Genomic DNA, 22,964 nt, shown 5'->3' with positions numbered 1-22,964 from the left:
AATATGATATGAATAAGGGAAATAGCCATATATTTTTAACCGTAGCTGAGGCTTGATCCAAGTTAGTAACTATGATTTAAAGACTTTCATTTGATATCCATTATAAATCCACACAATGAAACATGTACCACTTTTTATTGATCAAAGAGAAGGTTTTATAAAGCTCTCGTCCAACCCTGAGATCTCACATGGTGGGTGAGATTATGGGACAAGTTTGCTGCGAAATTAATGCGGGATTAATTTAAAAAAAAAATTAAAGTTTTTTTTTAATGGTAAAATAAGTTTATTTATAAGGAATGTGAACAAAAAAAAATTAAAATTTAATATTTATTAAATGTTGTTGAAAATTCATAAATTTTTTGAAATAAAAGTCTATATATTGAAAAATCAGCCAACTGAAATTAAAAATCATAAATAAAGAATAGCAAACTAATTAGTGTTTCAAAGTTTTTCAACTTCAAAAGAGTTACGGTAGAGCCTCAACTTTATTAGGTTTATGAATTAAAGAGAATAAAATGTTGATAATTTTTTTTGCAAGAAGTATACACAACAAATATAAGGAAAAATAAGGATGACTTATTTCTAAGTGCTTATGAGTACAATGGAGTTAGAAAGTAGATTCCTATAAAGAATCTTGACCAAATCAGATTCTAAACATCTGTAATGTAAAGAAGTCATATAATGTTGAAAAATGCAACACAAACTTCTCGATTTGATTTTGCCTTTATTAAATTGAGAAAATTCGAATTTCCACATCAATAGACAACTTAGATGATGTTAACTTGTGTGACATGGCTTCCGTCACAGTAAATTCGAGTTGGAGGAGATAGAGTTCAGTTCAACTTTTGTGATTGTTAATTTGTAGCAATCAAGGTCAAATACCTAAGGTTGTTTTCAATTAAACTAGTTCCAGCGTTTGGAGGAACCAATGGAAGGTCAGTTAAGTAGTGGGACTTCAATCAAAATCAGTGATCATCGAGTTAAATGATCAATCAACCCAAAATAGATAGCGCGTGAAGATATTTCGAGTTCCCCAAGCTTGGTGGAGATTCCAAGGCACTGTAACATCAGTTGTAGACTAGTCTTGAGTGTACATGTGTTGCATGCAGTGAGAAGATCATCCTAAAGAAATTGCACAATCAATTTAAGGAATTTTTTAAATAATAGGGGTCTAAATTCCCAAGGAAAAATGCAAGGAAATAAGAGCTCAAGCAAAGGCAAAATTTGACTAAGACTGGGTTAGATCCTTTCAAAGAGCAGAGAGATAGGTTATGCACTTGCAGGGTGTGCTCAATTGAGTAAAGAAATTGTAATAAATCTATATTCTTATGATTTAATGCAAGTAGTCATTGGGATTTTTGGCATTATTCTTTCCCCGAGAAAAATACTTGTTGCATGTGTGTTATTTCTTATTGCATGTCTAAATTTTTTGTTCTAGATTGTGAATTAATGTCCGCAGAGTAGTAGAGTAGGTTTGTGCCTTGTGATTTTGATTAAAACTTCATGAGCAGTTGCAAAACTACATCGTAATTTCTACATGGTATTAGAGCAGGATTCACATTAGAAAAGGAATTCAAATTTATTTTTAGGAGCTAGGTTCGAATTTGGATTTCGGTGCAGTAGGATCTCTTCAAAGGTGAGAAGATAGCCTTCAATGGACTGAGGCTAGAGTATGCCTTGGAAGGCACCTCTAATTTTGTTGCATGGAAGGATCACATGGACGCGGTATTGGATGACAATGGATTGCTAGAATACATCTAGTCAGATGTTGCAAAACTACAAGCATCTCATGCCCATAACCTTGCTCAGTGGAAGAAAGATGTAGCCAAGGCGAGGAGAATAATCTTGGAGGGACTACGAGATCACACTGTTTAAAATATCCATGGAAAAGAAACTTTGTTTGCAATGTGGAAAACACTGACATAATTGTTCAAGAACAATAATGACCATAGGAAGCTCGCACTCAAGGATAAACTTCGATGTATCAAGATGCATAAGAATGACACAATTACACAGTATCCGAGAAAGTTTACACAATGTTGTGATGAAATTGGAAGGGTATGTGTTACTGTCCCTAAAGAAGACTTGGTAAGCCTAGCCCTTCTAGGCCTTCCCAAGAGTTGGCATAGCTATCAAGATTCGGTGAATGGGAGGGAGAAACTGCTGAATTGTGATTGTGAACACTTATGAACTGAATTGGTACAGGGAAATATGGTGGAATACCAAAGATGATAATTCATCCAAGGGAAAGGATGAAGAAAAATTTGCATTGGATGGAAAGGAAAAGAAGGGAAAAGGGAAGAAATATTAATCCAAACAAGAATCTAGCCAAGGGGGCAAGAAGAAATATTTGTCCAAAATTAAATGCTTCCATTGTCATGAATTTGGGCACTATGCCACAAAGTGTCTACACAAAAAGGAATGCAAGAAGACCGTAGGAGGAAGAGCATGTGAAGCCTTGGCTTCATAGTTCGAGCTTGAATTTACCCTCATTGCATTCATGGCCAACACAGTGATGGGGAGCGTGTGGTACTTGGACTCAGGTGCATCGTTTCACATGACAAGGTGTAGAGACATTTTTAGTGACCTAGAAGAAAAATATTTACAGATGCACATCAAGATGGGGGACGATAGAAGGTATAATATGACCGAGATTGGTACAATCACCTTTCAAAGGGAGTCAAGCTACCCCCTTAGGCTTAAGGATTTCATATTCATTCTGGGCCTAAAGAAAAATCTCGTCTCAGTTATAGTTTTGGAATATCATGGTTATGATGTTATCTTGAAAAAAGGAAAGGAATTCCTGAGACACATAGCCACGATACACATGAATCAGATCAGGGTTTGTGTGAAGAACTTGTATAAGCTAGATTGTGGAAGACTGTGATGCATTAATCACAAAGGCAGAGAAGGTGTAGAGTCATGATGTCAGTGAACTCTGGCATAAAAGACTTGGCCATTTTCATCATGGTGCCACGAAGATCATGCAACAGATAACCACATGCCTCCCCAAAGAAGCACTTGAGCAGCGAGATGCATGAAAATGATGTACTTTAGGTAAGTACACAAAATCCACATTCCATGATCAGGATAACAATGCACATGCAGTCCTTCAAAGGATCCACTATGATGTCTGTGGTCCTTTCTCAATAGCCTCCACTATCAGGCACAAATATTTTGTCATTTTTATTGATGACTTCTCACGAAAGTGTTGGATCTTCTTCATGTGGAAGAAATATGAGACATTCTCCAAGTTCGTAAAATTCAAGGCACTCGTTGAAAAAGAAACTGACAAGAAGTTGAAGGCTCTCAGGAGCGATAATGGAGGTGAGTATGTGTTGAATGAATTCAAAAATTTATGTGTAAAAGAAGGAATTCGACGAGAGTTGACAACACCCCACAACCCACAAAAAAATGGGGTAGCAGGGAGAAAGAACCATAGCATTTTTGCATGACCAAGGCCTACCTCTGCATTTATGGGCTCAGGCATGAAACATAATGGTCTATTTATAGAATGAGAGTCCTCATCAGATTCTTGACATGATTACACTGAAGGAGGATTTCTCGGGGAAGAAGCCAGATGTGTTTTAGTTCAGAATTTTTAGAGCCTCTGTTTACTATCATGTCTCCAAAGAATCAAGGAAGAAGCTAAAGCCGAAAACAGAATTGGGGGTATTTGTGGGTTACACAGAAACTTCCCACAACTACCGTGTGTACTTGTCATCCCTCATAATGACAGTTGTGCGAATGGATGTAAAATTTAATGAGGAGAAAGCCATGCGGTGCTGTCTTGAGAGGGAGCTTCAGATCCCACCAAAGGAGGAGCTTTTAGCTCTAAATGTGGAACGTCAAGAAATTGTGGAGCAGCTGCAAATTGAGGAGCATATAATGGAGACAACCACTTAAGTAGAACCATCCAAAGAAGGAAGGAAAAGGACAATGGAAGCTGAGAGATTTGTGCAAGACGCGAGGGAGAATGTGGGTGCTCCTTCAAATCAACACAGACAGAGAAGGTCACCAAATCGGTACACTGGCTACATGGCTCTAATGAATGAGCTTATAGAGATTGAGCCATCCTCTTTCAAGAAAGCAATAGATAAACCTGTATGGGTTGATGAAATGGTAGAGGAATACAAATCCATTGTAAAGAATAGTGTTTTGGAAGTGGTCCAAATGCTAGCAGATAATTCAATTGTGGGTTCGAGATGGATCTCCAAGGTAAAGCAGGCAACTGATAAAAGCATAGATAAGTACAAGAACATATTTGTAGCCAAGAGGTAGTCCCAAGTTGAAGGGATTGACTATGAGGATACCTTTGCTCCTGTATTAAGGTACTCATCCATTATATCAATTCTTGCTCTCGCTGCACAGATGGGGTGGAAGATCCACCAGATGGATGTAAAAACAACATTCCTCAATGGAGTTATTGAGGAGGAGGTGTACATCGAGCAAACATAAGGCTTTGAGACTTTTGATAGGGAGTCTTATGTGTGCAGACTCAAGTGAGCATTGTACAGTCTCAAGCGAGCACCTTGTGCTTTGTACAACAAGATCAATAGTTATATCATCAGTTTGGACTTCACAAAAAGTGAAGCGGATGCAAACATATATCATATTTTGGTAGAAGGTCAATTGTTGATTATTGTATTGTATGTTGATGAGTTTATTTTAATTGATGATGAGTAATTGATCATATCTTGCAAGGAGGACCTTGCAAGGGAGTTTGAAATGAAGGACATGGGTCTCATGCATTAGGTCCTTGCCTTGGAAGTATGGCAAGGTGATTGGGAACTTTTGTCTCTCAGGGAAAGTATGCAAATAAGATACTACAGAGGTTCCACATGGACAGTTTCAAACCCATGGAGACACCTCTAGCAACCAACTTAAGGAAGGAGGATGCCACTTCAAGTGAGGAAGTGGATGTTACCATTTATCGACAACTAGAGGGTTCACTAATGTACCTTGTGAACACATGACTAGATATGTGCTATGCATTCAACCAACAGAGCCAATCTATCGTTAGGACAACCAGATTATTTTGGAGGGAAACTAAGAATGTTCTACCATACCTCAGAGGGACTACCCAGTTTAGATTATGGTACAAATAGACAGAGGGAGTGAAGTTGTGTGGCTTCATAGATTCAGATTGGGTAGGGATTCCATTATACCAAAAGATTAAATTAGGTGGAATTTTCAGTGTTGGGTCTGCAGTAGTTTCCTGGTACATCAAGAAGCAAATATTTGTGGCGGTCAGCTCAACAGAAGCAAAATACATGGCTACAAGTCAAGCAACATGTGAGGTGATCTAGATGAGAAATATACTTGTTGGATTGTTTTGTTAGATGATGGATCCAATTGTTATCTACTGTGATAATCAAAGTTTCATTAAGCTCTCTGAGAATCCTATTTTTTCACGATCGATCCAAGCATATAGATATCTAGTATCACTATTTACGGGACGGTGTGCAGAGGTAGATAATGTTGTTGCAGTACATTTCGACAAAGGAATAAGATGATGAAAATTTATAAAAGGCCTTGTCAAGAGCGAAGTACGAGTTCCATAGGTGCAGGATATGCATGCTTGATAATCTCTTTATTGCTAAGAGGGAGCGCTGAAAAATGCAGCAATAAATTCTCAATTTGATTTTGCCTTGATTAAATTGAGAAATTTTGAATTTCCACATCGGCAGACAACTTGGATGATGTTAATTTGTGTGACATGACTTGTTTCACCCAAATTACTCAGTAAATTCAAGTTGGAGGAGTTAGAGTTCATTTCAGCTTGTGTGACTACTAATTTTTAGCAATTAAGGTTAGTTATCTTAGGTTGTTTTCAGTTAAACTAGTTCCAACTTTTGGAGGAACTAGTGGAAGGTTAGTTAAGCAGTGGGACTTTATTCAAACTCAGTGATCATCTTGTTAACTAATCAATCAATGCAAAATAGCTAGTGCATGTAGAGAATTCAAGATCCTCAAGCTTGGTGGAGAATTCAAGTTCCCCAAGGTAGTTTAACATCAGTTGTAGACTAGTCTTGAGTGTACAAGTGTTGCATGAAGTCAGAGGATAATCCTAAAGGAACTGCAAAATCAATTTGGATAATTTCCTAAAAAATAGGGGCCTAGTCTCTCAAGGAACAATGCAAGGAAAGAGGAGCTTAAGAAGAGGAAAAATTTGACTAAGTTTGGGTCAGATCCTTTCAGTGAGTAGAGAGATAGGTTATTTACTTACAGGGTGTGCTCAATTGATAAAATAAATGGTAATACATATTTATTCTTTTGATTTAATGCAAGCAGGCATTGGGGTTTTTAGCAGTTTTCTTTCACCGGGAAAAAATACTTGTTGCATGTTTGTTATTTCTTATGGCATGCCTAAATTTTTTTCTCTAGAATATGAATCAACGTCTGAAGATAAGTATAGTAGGTTTGTCTTATCATTTTGATTAAAAATTCATGAGCAGTTACAAATATACATCGTAATTTATACATATACAAATTTTCTAGAAAGAAAATAAGTGATGAGTCAGTCTTCAAACACCTTAAGATGATCTCATACAATAATAGACAACTTGTTTCTCTACAAGATAAATGATTGTTAGCACTGGTTAAATAAAAATAAGACCTTCAAATAGCAAACGAAATGATCAAAAATCAAGTTACCTAAAAATACATGCTCAAAGGACGAGTGGAGTTTCTCATTTGACTGTATCTTCCCTTCAAAAATGATCTATTGTTTCCTTTTAGTTCAACTTCTTGTAACTCATAGAATATTCTAATCAGAATGAATGACAACTTAAAACTTAATGCATACCTCCCATTGGAAATATTCTCTCCCTTCCTTTCATGAGCCCCCTTCCTCTTTTATGCCTCCTCAAAGTAGTTTGGAAGTTGAACCACCTTTGGGGTTCATTGTGTTTCATTTTCTAATAAAATGTTGATTAGAATTTGAGGATGAGGTTTCTAAAGGGAATGTTAAATCAAGTTAACTTTATAAATCCTTATATTTAAATTTCCTAAATTTCCTAGTAGGTGGGAGCCTCCTATTCCATAAAATAAGTCATTAAATATGACTTCCCGACATAAAGTTTTAATCATTAATAATATAGTCATCATAAAACAAATATTTCATATATCTCCAAATAAAATATAATAAGTTAAATAATGTTGCCAAGAAACATGTGGCATAAGGAAACACATCCTCCATGTCACCGATGTGAAAATAATTCATCATCATCCATGCATATACATGCTAAAATAATCATCATTAAACAGAAAAAGATAGGCACCTTGTATCTTAAACATGCCCCTTGTCCATCCATCATTAAGCACCATGATAATTAGGAAGTATGCATGCAGACATGCTCAAAAATATATAACATATGTATCATAAGATCCCAAAAATGTCATCCATAAATTGAGTGATGTAAACTATCAATACATGCATACAAAATTCTATCCTAAGTCTTTGTGAATACATGCTAAGAAAAAAACTGAAACAATAGAAAAATAGAGGCATGATCCATCCATAAATAAATCTTAATCTAATAAAATTTATAAACTATCATTATGGCCTATAAGAGGGTGCACTTTTAGCTTGCTTCTCCTCCTGGCGTGGATGGGATGTGACAAAATTAAATGAACCATGAGAGGAGTCTAATCTCATGACTTGATCCTTTTGATTTTACTAGCTAGTAGCAGGTTGAGGGGGGTTAATGGTATGCTTAGAAGGTTGAGTAGCAGATTGTGGGGGTTGGTCAACAAGCCTGGAAGACTGGGATGTTGGTTGTGGCATAGGGACAACACGAGAGGTAGTTGATTGCAATCGATGTGATACCTGAGGTTCATGAGGGGGAGGAGGGGGAGGCAATGAAGTTGTTGGCTATCCTTGAACCAAATGTAATGGATGTGGCTAAACAATGTTTTTCCAGCCATCATTGGTAGGGACTGCAAGTGGCGCTAAAATATGAGGTGGCATTGGGATACCAATACTTGGTCGATTATGGATAAAAGGTTGTGAAGGCTATGCAACAAGTTGGGTGATTAAATTTACAATGATAGTTTGGAGCATCTACCTTAATTCTCTTGAATGTCCATCAAAATGCAAAAAAACTCTAGGCCTTCTATCTCTTCTTATCCCCAACCCCCTGTCTCTATTATTCCTTCCACTACCTCTGTTTTGATTATAAAAACTAATGCTATAATATAAACATGAAGTTATTTGCAGATCATGATAATAAAAAAAAATTACAGCATCAAATAATATAACATGAGTTTTTAAATAACACACATTTGGAAAAAATTGTGAGGGGAAACACTGCTTAGAGTAGAATCACAATCCAATTGTAATCAATACGAGGTCTACAAGATATCAGAATATAGAAGAATAAATAGAGTGACGATATCTAAAAGGATGGTGAGTACATTTTTGAATTTTGCAGAGGTCGGGAAGATTGTAACAATAACTCACTATTATAATATATATTAGTCTTAATAAACAAAGACCTCATTCTTTGCTCAAAACCGTATGACTGAGGAAGTGTGTAGAATTGAACAACATATATAACTATGCAGACATGGAATAATGAAGTCTTAGAGCATTGAAATAATCATGCTCTCAAGAGTTATAGACATGAAATGTATATATATCATGAAAATATTTCAATCAAAGAACTAGGCTTGACTTACCATTGAACATGCATAAGTGTTGGGCAGAAAAAACTACAAAAGTGACCAAGGTTTTTTGACCTTCAATAAATGAAATGGGGCAATTTCAAAACTTGGGAAAAGAAAAAATATCATACAAAGACACCTTATCAAAAATGTGTTAATTGATGCAATTGAACAATTAGCAGTGAGGTGGTTTTATGCCTGAAACCATAAAGTTTGATGTGCTCCCACCTAAAATCATATATTTCAATTATGTTATGGAAAAAATATTTATGAAAAAAATACTTTTAACATGCACCAAAGAAATACACCATGAGTATTTCGATAACTTAGAGGATCATTGAATCATGTATAACAAAGGACTAATATATCCAAAAATAATGCTCAAATAATTACTGGAAGGGAAACCAAGCCATGGTTACAATGAATATGCCATTTAATGTAAAGGTAACCCTTGTTACAACTTTGGTATAGAGAAAAATCAGGTTTTGATTGTTGTGATAGTCACGGTGCATGGTTAGCATAACAAACATTTCCAGAATAGCCTTAGCAATAAAATATAGGAAAGTATGTGCCGAGAAAGGAAATAGTTCCAAATTTTTTTATTTTTATTTTTGTAAATTGCGAGCAATGTAGTTATCAAATCTAGATACAAGAACATAGAGCATGAATACAACCTTGATAATACATAACAAGCCGTTTTTCTATAGGGTTCAATGCTAGATACAAAGAAATTCACCCAAAATGATACACACGTATTAAGTGACTTTGAGGATGTTGGCATTCTTTTGTTCCCAAGAATTGGGTCTCAAAGGCTTGCATGTCAACATGCATGACATAATTACATAGAATTCAAAAAAACCTATGACACAACAAGACTGGAAGCAAACTTTGTGTATTGTAGGAGGTATCTGAAGTAAAATATAAAGGATGATGCTGGTTTTGAGGTCAGTGAGGTTGTTAAAAGAAAATGAAAAGTTCTCAACTTGGATGATGCATCCGAGTGGACAAAAAAATTCAAAAAATGGACCCTATAAAAGGATTTTAGGAGGTTTTGAGACTACATACAACAATGAATAAAAAAATGGGAGGAAAAATGATAGGGACCATAAACTCAATGTAACTTCAATTAATTAGAGTAAAAAAAATTATATATCACTATGCATACTTGGTAATTTTGCACCAAAATGAAAATTGTCCTATGCTCCAAAAGATTCTTACTCCTTCCCCGACTCTCAGCAACAGTTAGGGGTAATTTGGATAGTGAAAAATTATAACGAGAGGATCTTAACATGTTCAATACCCCTGAAAATTCACAGGCAGAGTGAAAAATGGAATTCTATGATTAAAGCTTGAGGCATAATGGCGAGTAAATGACAAATTTAACAGAAGATGCAAGGATTTCCACTGTAGATGGTGAGACCACAGATCATGGATTCCAAATTGGATTGGTAGTGTCATCAACCACCAATAATTTTGAGGGAAATCATATTACATGGTTAGGGTTGACATATTTTATGAATGCCGGCTAAGAATGGAGATAACAATTGTCACTTTGTGTAGACAAGGATAGATGGACAAGAAATGATATTAATGGTAAATCTTGGGAATGGATCATGGAAAGGAATCTGTTGTAGCGGCTACAACCACCCTCCAAAATTTTGGCCTGCACCAATTTTGGAGCCTCCCTTAAAGAGTTCACTTGATGACTGCACATAGTCGGGTTCACTCTGTGAGCTCGTGTGAGTCTTTACATCCGCCTTGCTTGTTCATTACATTCAAGTCTCTGCATGTTGATGTCCAAGTCATGCTTGCGACCATGTTATAGTTATGATCAAAGTCTTTGTTTCGTATGCATTTGTTGTGTTTTCCATGAAAGCATCTATTGCACTCACACATGGAGTCGCATTCGTTGTCGCACAAGTGGCATCTCGATCAATGATTGATCAATCACGAGTGTCGCACTTGTCACTTGCACCGTCGGTTAGTCATGTTGAACATGTGTGTTTGGATGGTTTGGTCGTTTCATCATCAAGTCATGCGAGTGTGTGTTCGTATGATCACCTATGCACCTTTCGACTGTTCACGCACTTAGTCATTTTTGCTGAAGTTTTGATGACTAGACTCCTCACTGATAGCCGAACAATCACCCTGCTTTCGACTGTCAACTAGAACAATGCAGAAGCACCAAGTTAGTCCTTCCAAGCTGTGTTGCCCGTAAGCAATCCAATCAACTCTCATGCTGGTCACCGGGACAGTTGGACCCAGTAGTCACCCCGAGACTGACTCCCCTCCAAATTTGCACAGAGGCTACTAACCTCACTTTCTCAACTGACTAAGGAAATTACACAGATAGGCCAGTCAGACACCAAGTGCCCATCCCCGTCTCCTTCAAAAAATTGCACAGTTTTATCAGTTAGTCATCTGGACAGTCGATCGACTGTTCATCTCAGAAATTGTGTAGTTCTCATGAGAAGGCCTTCCACTACCCATCAATTAGCTTAGCTCAGAAATTGTGTAGAGATGATTAGCAGGCCGGCCTCCCGGCCTCAATGCCATTTTCCTAGCCAGTATCTCCTAGCAGTAGACTGCCTGTTCCCTCTGGGAATTGTGCAGTTCCTGCTGCCAGTGACTGAGCGAACAACTACCAGTTCCCTCTAGGAATTGCGTAGTTTTGGCTACGAGTGACCCCAGTAGCCAACTAGCAGTTCCCTCTAGGAATTGCACAGTTGTGGCTACCAGTCTCCCGAGTAATTCCCCAGAAAAATTGCGCAATCCCTAGCTACTGACCCTTCATGTAGCCCTGCCCGTTCCTCTGGAAAATTTCACAAATTTGGCTGTCCAGCCCCCACTGACTGTTCCTTTCAGAAAATTTGCAGAGTATGCCTACCTTGCCCTCTTGTAACCCGATATATACCTCCCAAAATTTGCGTAATTGTGCCTCCCAGTTGAGCCAGACCTTGTAGACAATCACTGTCGACTTAGAGTATCTGTCTCCATCTCTCAATGACTCTTGCATAGTTTTCATCAACAATTTCCTAGAGCCATCATCCCACATCATAGCACTGCTGCCTCTCCCGGTCGCCTGCATCCGAATGATCATGTGTCATGGTAGACTAGGAGGTTTTGGATTTTATGTCGTCTTGTCATGAGTGACTGCAGGTATAGGTACACCAACAAACATGTCAAGATGACGAACAGGATGAACGAAGGGAGCACATGCAGATGGATAGGTTCACCAACGGACGAACAAATGAAGCATGTGACGAACATGCACCTTCGCGAACAAGTGAGCTTGTCAAGCCTTCCAACATGAAAGTAAGGAACAACATGCTAAAGCTTCATCAAACAAACAAAGGACCATCAAAGACTCCATGCACTTCGCCATGCGGAGGTGAAGCTGTGATACGCCATGAAGACATCCATCACTCAGTAGCATTGTAGCTCGACATGCACTCCAGTAGTAGCACGAATGTACCAGCATTGTCATTTCAAGTCATTTTGAGTCAAGTCATGAGTCATGTTGCCCACATATCCACTATGGGCTTGTTGTCAATCAATTTGATGTAACGTGGAGGTCCAAGAGACCCACTTGTTGAACATAGAGTCATGTAAGTCATAAATTCATGGAAGTCGAATGGTCATGAGGGTCGTCGAACAACCACAAGGGTCAGTTTCACCCTTGGCTATAAATACCCTCCTAATTTGTACATGAAAGGACTTTTCACCTCAGCTCCTCCCACATAGCTAAGAGAGTCTGTAATATTTTCTTTGAGGAGTAAGTAGTGGATCCAATTCCCCACTGACGGGGTTAGTGATGTATGGTGTAATAATGTGTCTTGGAACTTTCTCTTAATTTAGAAGCCTGTTAACAGGCCAACACGTTTTCACACATGTATTGTATTTTTTGTAAGACCGATCTTTAACACTTGTAATGCATGTTTCTTTAACCTGTGTTGTACATCTGAATTGATTCATTTGTTGTAATATATGTTTCTTTAACCTGTGTTGTACATCTGAACTGATTCATATGTTGTAATGCGTAATCTATTAATGGAAATGTGTTGTATATGTTGTTAACGTTGTCCCGTCTATGTCGACTGCTCTACCGGACATCAGACAGACCTTTCACATGAACCTTGTTGTAACAAATATTGCACTCGTTCGGACTGATCTATGAGTGTTCTACGTGTTATCTTACCTTGTATGTGGTGACTGTTGCATCTGAGTGGACTTCTCTACTGAAAGATGTGTATGCCCTTTTATGTTGTGTGTTCCTAGATGAGTTGGGACTGATCCCTTTCAACCTGGAACTCACCTTCACTCTCTTCCCCTCACAGTGAAAGAACCATTGACACAAGTACACTTACACTTACCAGGCACGCGAACCTCACTTCCTGAAGACAAAGCAGACTACTCTCCTGTGCTAACAAGCAAGAGTTGAGGAAAATCTTTAAGACAATGGCAACTGGGCCATCATACCAGATGGGACTCCCACACCAAACGGTGTGAGGTCTAGTTGGGACTTCATACCGGGGTGATCCCTTGAATGTTGGCGGGTTCAGCACCATCAACAAAATCACAAATAAAACCTAATTTACAACAAAAATCTGGGTACATCCAAACTAGGATACATGGCATGACACATAGGTGTTAATTTGTTTTTTTTTTTTTAACACAATCATCCCTAGTTGGGTCTTTGGATTGCATAACCAAGTCCATGCCAAGTGGAAATCAAAGAAAAACATGTTGTGAAACCTCAAACTCTCCACTGTATTAATTTCCATGTATTAATTGAAGTCAAGAGTTATGTTATGCCATCTGTAAACGAGCCTCCTAATGTTCAAATATGTGGCCCACTGTCATCTATAAAAAACATTATAACATGCATGATGGTGTGTAAAATTTATTCCACAATATGATAGTATAAACAAATATGATAATATAAACAATGTTCCCAACTTTATAACCATAAGCATGCATAAAATGTTGCCAACATTTGTCATATATGGGGAGAAATGACTTGTGACCATGAGAGATATGAAAGTGCTTCACAACGATTCAAAACCCTTCAATGGTAATAATAATATACCCATGTTTGGACCATAGAATATGTAAAATATTTTTTTTGCTGGAGATAATTATAATATGGAAAGCATGCTTCTCGAGCCTTTGTCATTAGAGACTACATAAGTTAGATCCATGGTGAGAAGATTAAAAACTAATTTTTTTCTAGGACATTTCCAAATATGTATCTTCAAATTCCTTTTCTTTTGTCATATTCACAGTAGGAAATTCACCTTCAAAAGATAGTGAAAATATGATGCATCAGTTGCCCTAATACCATTGCACATTTCATAGGCTTTTCATGTGATGATATTAAGGTAGGGTCCCACCTACTCTCTCTCTCTCTCTCTCTCTCTCTCTCTCTCTCTCTATATATATATATATATATATATATATATATATATATATATATATATATATATATATATTGAAATTTGTATTTAATTTACTTGTTAGGGAAATAGGGAAGTTAATTGCAATGGTTTACGAAATTTTCATTATTGACATGCATCAACCCCTTCTCTACTTCAACATATACATTTAAAATAGTTGTAAAACACTATATTTGAATTAATTTCACTTAAAGTAAGTTTCCCTTAATTCCCATATTTAAATTAAAAATACATAAGAACAAAAAGATAATTGTGGGGCGAGAGAACAATGTGTGGTAAAACAAGGTAGATTTATATTATATTAAATCTGCTTGCAACAAGAAATAATACTTGATCTTGCTGCAACACCTCTATTTCTTAGATCTAGGTCCCTATATCTTCATCCACATGGACACAAAACTTATTAACCAAAATATATTTATTTATCACTATGGTGAATTAGAAATAATGATTCAACATAATAATCACAAGACAAGGTCAATATGAAGAATTCAAAATATCATCTCAAGGAAATAAAGGGAAAAAATATATTATTGAGACTAAACCCAATTTCATGAGGATAATAGTATGAACTCTAAATATAAATGTCTCACAATCTCACCAAGAACCTTACTTTCATAGATTTAGAATGGATTTATTACAGTTAGTGAGAGAAATCATAACCCTATAAGTGTAATGTAGTGAAAATATTAGCTTGATACTTGCACCTACATGATTTTTTGGGCCATTTTACCATGTGTGGATGACATGTTCACCATATGTGCATTGGTCGGTGGAAGGAGATTGAGCATCTCTACAACAAATAACCCTTCTATAGGGTCACATCAATTACACTTCTCTAATTAACATGCATCAAGATGTGTACACAAGCTACACCATGATATCATGAATGCATAAGGTATAATACAATGAAATTGGTCCAATATTCATGCAACTTACTTATTTGAAAAATGATAATGACAAGAAATATTCTAATGAATTAAAAAACTAGAAATTTTTAATCCTTAGAAAACCCTCATGTCAATCCCTCGATATTGAGTTATTAAATTAATGGTGTCAACTAGTCCTATAGTTATAATTGTACCGTTTCCCTCCTATATACACACAAAGTAAAACTAGTTTTAGAATCATCTTATCTTGTACATGTGTTCTATTGTAAAAGGAGGTTGTCCCCTCAGAGGTTTATTTTTCATTCTTGTATCTATATCTCAATACATGGAGTTATTTATCTCTCTATTTTCAATCTATTTTGGTGTTTATTATTTAACCTTTAGTATTTGTTAGGTCCCTATAATACTAGTGTATTCCCCTTATTGTTATTAGTGTAACCCCCTATTGTTAATTTTGTGCCCATGTATCCCCCATGTTGTTATTGTTGTGCCGATGTATCCCCCATGTTGTTTTGTTGTGCCCCATAGAAGCCCACTATTGTTATTGTTGTGCCCTTACATTATTATTGTTATGTAGGCTCTAAGTATATTGTGACCCCTTAGACTCCTCTATATATATATATATATATATATATATATATATATATATATATATATATATATATATATATATATATATATATATATATATATATATATATCTATATCTATATCTATATATATACATATATATATACATACATACATACATACATATATATATATATATATATATATATATATATATATATATATATATATATATATATATATATATATAGATATATATATATCTATATATATATATATAGATATATATATATATATATACCAAGGAGGTCTTATCATTTGAATCATCCAATAATTTTTTACGTATGTAATGCAAAGAAGGTTTCCCCCTTGAAGAGGATAATTTTAAAGTCATTGATCTATATTTTTATGAGCTAGTTGCATAACATCAGGGAAATTTTTAGGGGATAATATTTTCAAGTGGGCTAATTTTCCATGCTTTTTCCAAAAGAAAATATTTTCTAATTTTGATTTTTTCTAAACATGATTCAACCAAACTTTATACTATAAAATTATTTCACCTTAAAAATTGCAAACATTTATGTAGGGACTATATAAAATTATTAGAAATCTTAATATTTTTTACAAAAATATCACCACACATTTTACAAATTTCATATTATGGACTAGTGAGATTCATCAATGTTTCTAAAATTTACGATAAATTTCCATACTTAAAATATTCCTTGCATAACATTTGGTATCAAAGCTTTGGATTTTAGAGTTTCGCTTCTTCAAAAAGGCCATATTGGAATTTTCGCTATAAATATTTTTCTATGAGGCTTAAGAAGTTGAAATTAGAAGAAATTTTGTTGAACTTTATGTACAAATTTCAGATCTTGGTTCACTATATTTACTAATATATGATTTAGGGAAGTTAAGGGTTTTGCAGGCTCTAGAATTCCATCTCAAACAGGTGACCTAGGGAAAATCACCATAACTTTTGTTTGAGGCATTGGATTTGAATTCTGTAAAAAGTGGATGCAATTTAATAGAATGTAGTTTGGTTTGTATCAATTTTAGGGCTGAATGTTGAAAAAGTGACACATGGCATCCCATACAACTTCGCTCTACTCAATTAGTCCATAATCAATTCATCGTGGTAGATCTGGCATAAATATATATTGAAGAATCCAATATTCGCCTAACTTGTGGCATTGGAAATAATATCCATAGGGAGACAACAGGACCCAATTTCATATCTTGGAGATACAAAATTATAGATTTACAACTGTTCCAAGATCAAGCTCCTAAAATCAAGAAAAATGTGCGTATTTGTTTTAAATTACATAATTTTTGTTTGAAAAATCAATTTGGAGTGATTCCAAAGGCATATTGAAGCATAGATATTAGTATTGGTTTCTAAAATTTCTCCCAAACAAAAGAATTATACACCCATTAAGTCCTCAGAAAGCTCTACTATGATGCACGAAGAAGAAGAATTGTAGCATGATATATCAAAATTACGGGACCAAGAGCAACAAATTTCTCTCTCACAAAGAGAAACCAAAGATGACATGGATGGTTTAAAAGTAGAAATAAAAAGTGACATGGATGATTTAAAAGTTGACATGAAAATTTTAAAAGAAGACATGGAAGGTTTGACAAAGTTGTTGCAAGAAATGCTTCCCGAAGGTGACAAGCTAATCCATGAAAATTATGATGAGGACAAAAGGAATATGAATTATGATTTTAGAGACTCCAATGTGTAGTTTAAGAACCACCACATTCCAAAGATAGATATGAGGAAGTTTGATTGCAAGGACATGGTAACATGGATACTACAAATGGAGCAATATTTTGATCTAAATGATGTGCAACACACACAAAAGGTACGCAGTTCATCTTTATATTTAGAACCCAATCAATTTGTATGGTATCAATGGATTTTTTCTTGTTAACCACTTGTCACTTGGTCAATTTTTATGGAGGAAATGATATCACATTATGAGGATACAAAGAGCAACACCTTGTTTAGCCAATTGATAAATCTCAAACAAAAGGGTTCAATTGCGAAGCACATTGAGGACTCCCAAAAATTGAATATTAGGGTAGCTTATATTCCATAGGATCATATGATTGATGTATTCATAGGGACTTTGAAGGATAACATCCAACATTAGGTTCAACTTTGAGAACTTGATTCATTGGAGAAGGCATTCAGGGTGGCAAGAAAAAATGAAAGAAAAATTACGGCAATAAGCAAGTCTACCACTCACAACTATAAATATGGAAGTGTTGTTGCTCCTAGACTTCCACAACCTACAAGGTTGATGCCACAATAATTGGAGGAAAAAAGAGCAAAAGGGATTTGTTATACTTATGATAGAAAATACACTAAAGGTCATAAGTGCATTGAGAAGAAATTATTCTACATAGATTGTGAAGAGGAGTAAGAAAATGAATAAGAAACATCAAAAGAGGATGAAATACATAAGGAACCAACCTCAGAGAAAGATGAAATGAATCTGACCATATCTTGCAATGCATTGGCAAGAATTAGCACTCCTCAAACTCTCAAGGTAGAAGGATATATCAAGAAGAAAAAGGTAATAGTGCTCATGGATTCAGGTAGTACTCATGTTTTTATTCATTGTAAGATAGCCAAAGAATTGAATTGCTTCCTATATCCAACACCTGAGTGTCAAGTGATGGTTGAAAATGGACGAACTATAAATTTCTCTGGAAAGTGCCATAATATCAAGATAACCATGGGGGAATATGTATTTAATATTCCAATGCTTTTCATTCAAATGGGTGGTGTTGATGTTGTACTAGAAGTACAATGGTTACAATCTTTTGGGACAATATCTTTTATTTTTTAAGATATTTTCTTGAATTCTTTTGGGAAGGAAAGGAAGTTGAATTAAAGGGTATCATAGGGAAATCATGAAAGATAATAAACTCTAATGGAATGACAAATCTTTTGAAGAAATAAAAATGAGGTGTAATTTCACAATTATGCTCACTAGAGTTCAAACATCAAAATCATCTATTTCTCCAGATCTCCAAAAAGTATTGGAAAATCATTCCAAGGTATTTGAGACTTCCAAAGGCATCCCACCTATCTGAGATAATGATCATGCTATTCATTTGATTCCAGAAAGCATTCCACCAAACATCAAAGCTTACAGATATCCCTATGCCCAAAAGAGTGAAATTGAACATATGGTTGTAGAAATGCTAGAGGTTGGTATAATTCACCCTATTCAAAGTTCATTCTTTACTCTAGTAGTATTGGTGCAAAATAAGGATGAATCATGGTGTATGCATCCAGATTATAGGGAGGTTAACAATCTCACTATTAAAGATAAATTTCCCATTCCTGTCATTGATGAATTGTTGGATGAATTACATGGAGAAATTTACTTCACCATGCTACAACTTCGATATTTCAAAGTTTGAAGAATTCTATTTTCAAACCCTTCCTTATAAAATTTGTCTTAGTATTTTTTGATGATATACTAATCTACAACAAGTATTGGAAGGATCATGTTCAACATGTTGACAAGGTGCTCAAATTATTGAAGGAGAAATAATTATATGGAAAAACCTCCAAATGTTTCTTTAGAGTACAAGAGGTGGAATATTTGGGTCATATTGTATCTCATGAGCGTGTTAAGGTAGACCCTAACAAAATTAAATCCATTAAGGAATGGAAAATCCCCACAAACATAAAGCATATTCAAGGATTTCTTAGGTTGACAGGGTATTATTGCAAGTTTGTTAAGGATTATGGGAGAATACCAACACTCTAACAACACTACTGAAGAAAGATGAATTTTCTTGCACCCCAAAGGCAACTAGGGCCTTTGAACATCTTAAAGAGGAAATGTGCCAAGTGATGAGCCTCAATATTGCAACAAGAATGCTACAACTTCTAAGGCTACCAACTTTAATTATAAATCCAGGGTTCATACAAAATTAAGAGGTATCGACACTATATGTGTAGCATACAATGTGTCATTCCTTTTATGTCATGATGTAATTTAGTGCATGTAATGAAATCAAATCCTAACTACTTGCAGAAATGGAAATGCTCGAAGTGGAAACCTTAACCTATTGCAAGAAATAAAATACAAGGAAGAAAAACTATTCTAATTACGTAAAGTAAATATCATTAACTAAATATCAATCATTACATTTCAAAGAATTTATATCCATTTACGGAGTTCATTGTATGTGGCAATCAAGAAAATCATTATTGTATTATCCAATTCATAAACTTGTCCATTAACCCAATTCGTTGAGATGTTTTGCATGGGTAAAAGGGAAATTCCTAAGTGGTGTTTATTCCTCCTCAACCATTTATTTAGAGACTAGGGGTCATGATTCAACCCTAAGGGATAAAAACCAACATTTTTGAGCAAATTTGGGCAAGTATATACATGTTGGAAGAGTCCTACAAGAATCTGCTATAGGAAACAAGTTTGCTACAGGAAGATAGAATAAAATGAAAGGCTAAGCAAATAAAATCCAAATTGGATGGAGAATTTTTTTTTATTGAATAGGATGTATTAGGTCTCCATTCCAAGTGGAATCACTTAAAAATACCCCTGTTAACACATGCTAAAAAATAGCAAAAATTAATAGTCTAAAATCTAGAAATTCGCGAATTAGTGAGCTAGTTAATCTATCAAATGCCTAACCTAATCAAGTGCGAATGAAATGGGATAATTTTTTTTATTAAATGGAATGTTTTTGTGATCTAATGAAAGTGGAATAAAGTTGATTGAATCTCGTTATCATGTTCTAAAAATATAGCAGAAATTTACTACTATTTTCCATAAGGGACTTCCATAAATTTAGATTTGGGAATAAGAAAATTAATCCAAGTAGCTCAATTATTACTATGACCTTCCAAAGTTGTTAAAAGGATAAAATCATGCTTTTGATTCTGAAAAAGAACTTACTTCAACCATTTAACCCAATATTACAACAATAAATCATTAATATTAAATGAAGAAACAAAAAAAGAAAAGAACAAGAGATGCATGTGAATAAGAAGTGAAAGGAAGAAAAGTAAATGATACAAAAAGGCTCTGAGGCTCCTGGCATGGCCAAGCCTAAAGAAGATCACATTCCTATGAAGGAGACCAAGATTTAGAAGTTGAACATGGCACCAATCTTCATTATTTCCATCGATACAATTACATCCCTGCAAGAAATGAAAGTGGAGCTGCAAAAATACGAGCTCTCTTCACAAGAAGACTAATAAAAATCAACCCCTAGAGGAAAATTCGACTTGGTACTTATAAAAATTATTAGGAATCATTCCCCATGAAAGGCGGAAGCTTTGCCCTCCAAAATCACTCAAATAGTGGATCTGGTTCCCAACACTAGGAATCTGTATTAAATGACACGGAACACATTCTTACATTTTTTTCAATAATTGAGATCCAGAATCCATGCAATAATTTCATAATATTTTGTTGATTTATTATCCAATATTGATCCTCCTATAGTAGGGAGAAAGTCCCTAAATTATCTCCTCCTCCAAATCTGCATAATCTGCCCAATATTCTCACAATGTTCTACAAAATAAAAAATATTAGGCACAAATATGAAATTATAAATAAACCTTCCTATTGAGCATATCAAAGCTATATTTTTTTATTAAGTGTAGAAGGAGAGGTTTAGTATAGCCTTCATGTGCCTAAGAAAGGTTAGATGGGCCTTAATTTATGTCTAATTTGGAGGTCCATGATATCCCCCTGTTGAAGCTATTGCTCATCCTCTGAGCAGCCAATTCATCTTGCTCACCTTGTTGTTATTCATGTATCCTGACATGTTTCATGCTTTGTTTTCTAGTATATTTCATGCTCTTTCTGCTGCTCTTCTTGCTACTGCATTTTTCTATGTCAGTTTCCCGAGAAAGCCCTACTGTAGGATGAGGCTACTTCTTTCCCTCAGGTGGTTATTCAACTATAATGAGTTGCACACAACGTGAATCCTGTAGAAAAGAAATTTTGCATGCCAAGAGTTGGTGGGTCCACCTTGTATTTCTTTTATTTTATTTTTTTTCATTTTTCCATTAGTTTTTTTTTCCAACTTTTCTCTATTTTTTTATTGCATGCAAAATAAACTCAAAGTGCTTTGAGTTAAATGGGTTGGCCCTCACCTACCCCTTCACACTCCTTGTCTTCCATCACAACTAAATGATTACATCCCACTTTCTCAAGTCCTTTTCACTTTTGTCTTGTCCTCTCCCCCATGTGTGGGTGTCTTGGTGGAAAAGTGAAGTTAATTGCTAGATAAGGCCGAGGTTGCTCTGCTACTAATCTTGGCTATAAAAATCTTTTCCTTCATACACTTGCAATGTTTTTCAAGCTAAAATAAGTTCATAAGAAAGGTTTAAAGGATTGCATACCTGAGCCTTACCCTTGATGTGTTTTTGCAGGTGATATTGAGGCTGCTGATATGAATGTTGAAGTTTCCTTTGGTGGTCCTGAAGCTGCTGCTAATGATCTTGAAGCTGCATGTGATAATCTGCTGGAGGTCCTATTGCTGATAGCCTTGAATCTGGAGGTCTCCTAGCTTTTTGTTGTTGTTGATTCTTCACATCCTTGGCTAAAATGTTGTTTTTGAGCTTCATAACATGATGATTTTAGAGGTGTTGACTTCCTTTGTTTGTTGATGCATAGGTCTTCATAGCATGATGTTTTTTTCTGACTGATGTAATCTTTTTTGTGTGTAGGCCTCTTTTTGGCATTCAATATTTTGTTGTTGGAGTTGATGGATTCCAACCCACATTCTAAACCTTTGTCTTCCAGTTACCATAAATTAGTTTTCTTAGTCAAATCCAACCTTCTTGGAGTGTTGGGCTTGGCCATGGGTGATTTTCACTTTCCCCGCACTTTTCACAATTTTCATACACCCTTCCAACACTTCATCTCAACATTCATTTCCTCCAAAACCCCTCAACCAACTTCTTTTAGCAGTTCAGGACATCTTGTAGCAATACAGGGAATCCTATAGCAACATCATGTTGCAAAGTTGTAGCATAATTGTTTTGCCCATATCTCCCAAAAATTACACTAGATTGACTTGAACTTTTCTGAGCATGTTTCCATCATCCTTATGCACCTTCTCATAAAAATTCATGGCTTATGGATGCACAATTCTTGAGAAAAATAAAAAATGGAGGTAGGTGATGGGGGTCAATTTCTAAAAAATTGTGCATTGGAATTTGCAGAAATTACTTGGGCATGTTACCATCATCCATATGAATCTCCCCATGAAACAACTTGGAAAATGGATGCACGAATATTGTGAAAATTTAAAAATGGTTGTTGGTGATGAAGGTCAATTTATCAAAAAGTGTGCACAAAGATTTGTTGAA

The sequence above is a fragment of the Pinus tabuliformis genome, chromosome Q (genome assembly GCF_031772625.1).
Source record: "Pinus tabuliformis cultivar Carrire ecotype Pingquan chromosome Q, CPIR1, whole genome shotgun sequence".
Classification (NCBI taxonomy): domain Eukaryota; kingdom Viridiplantae; phylum Streptophyta; class Pinopsida; order Pinales; family Pinaceae; genus Pinus; species Pinus tabuliformis.
Note: the sequence above shows the minus strand (reverse complement) of the source record.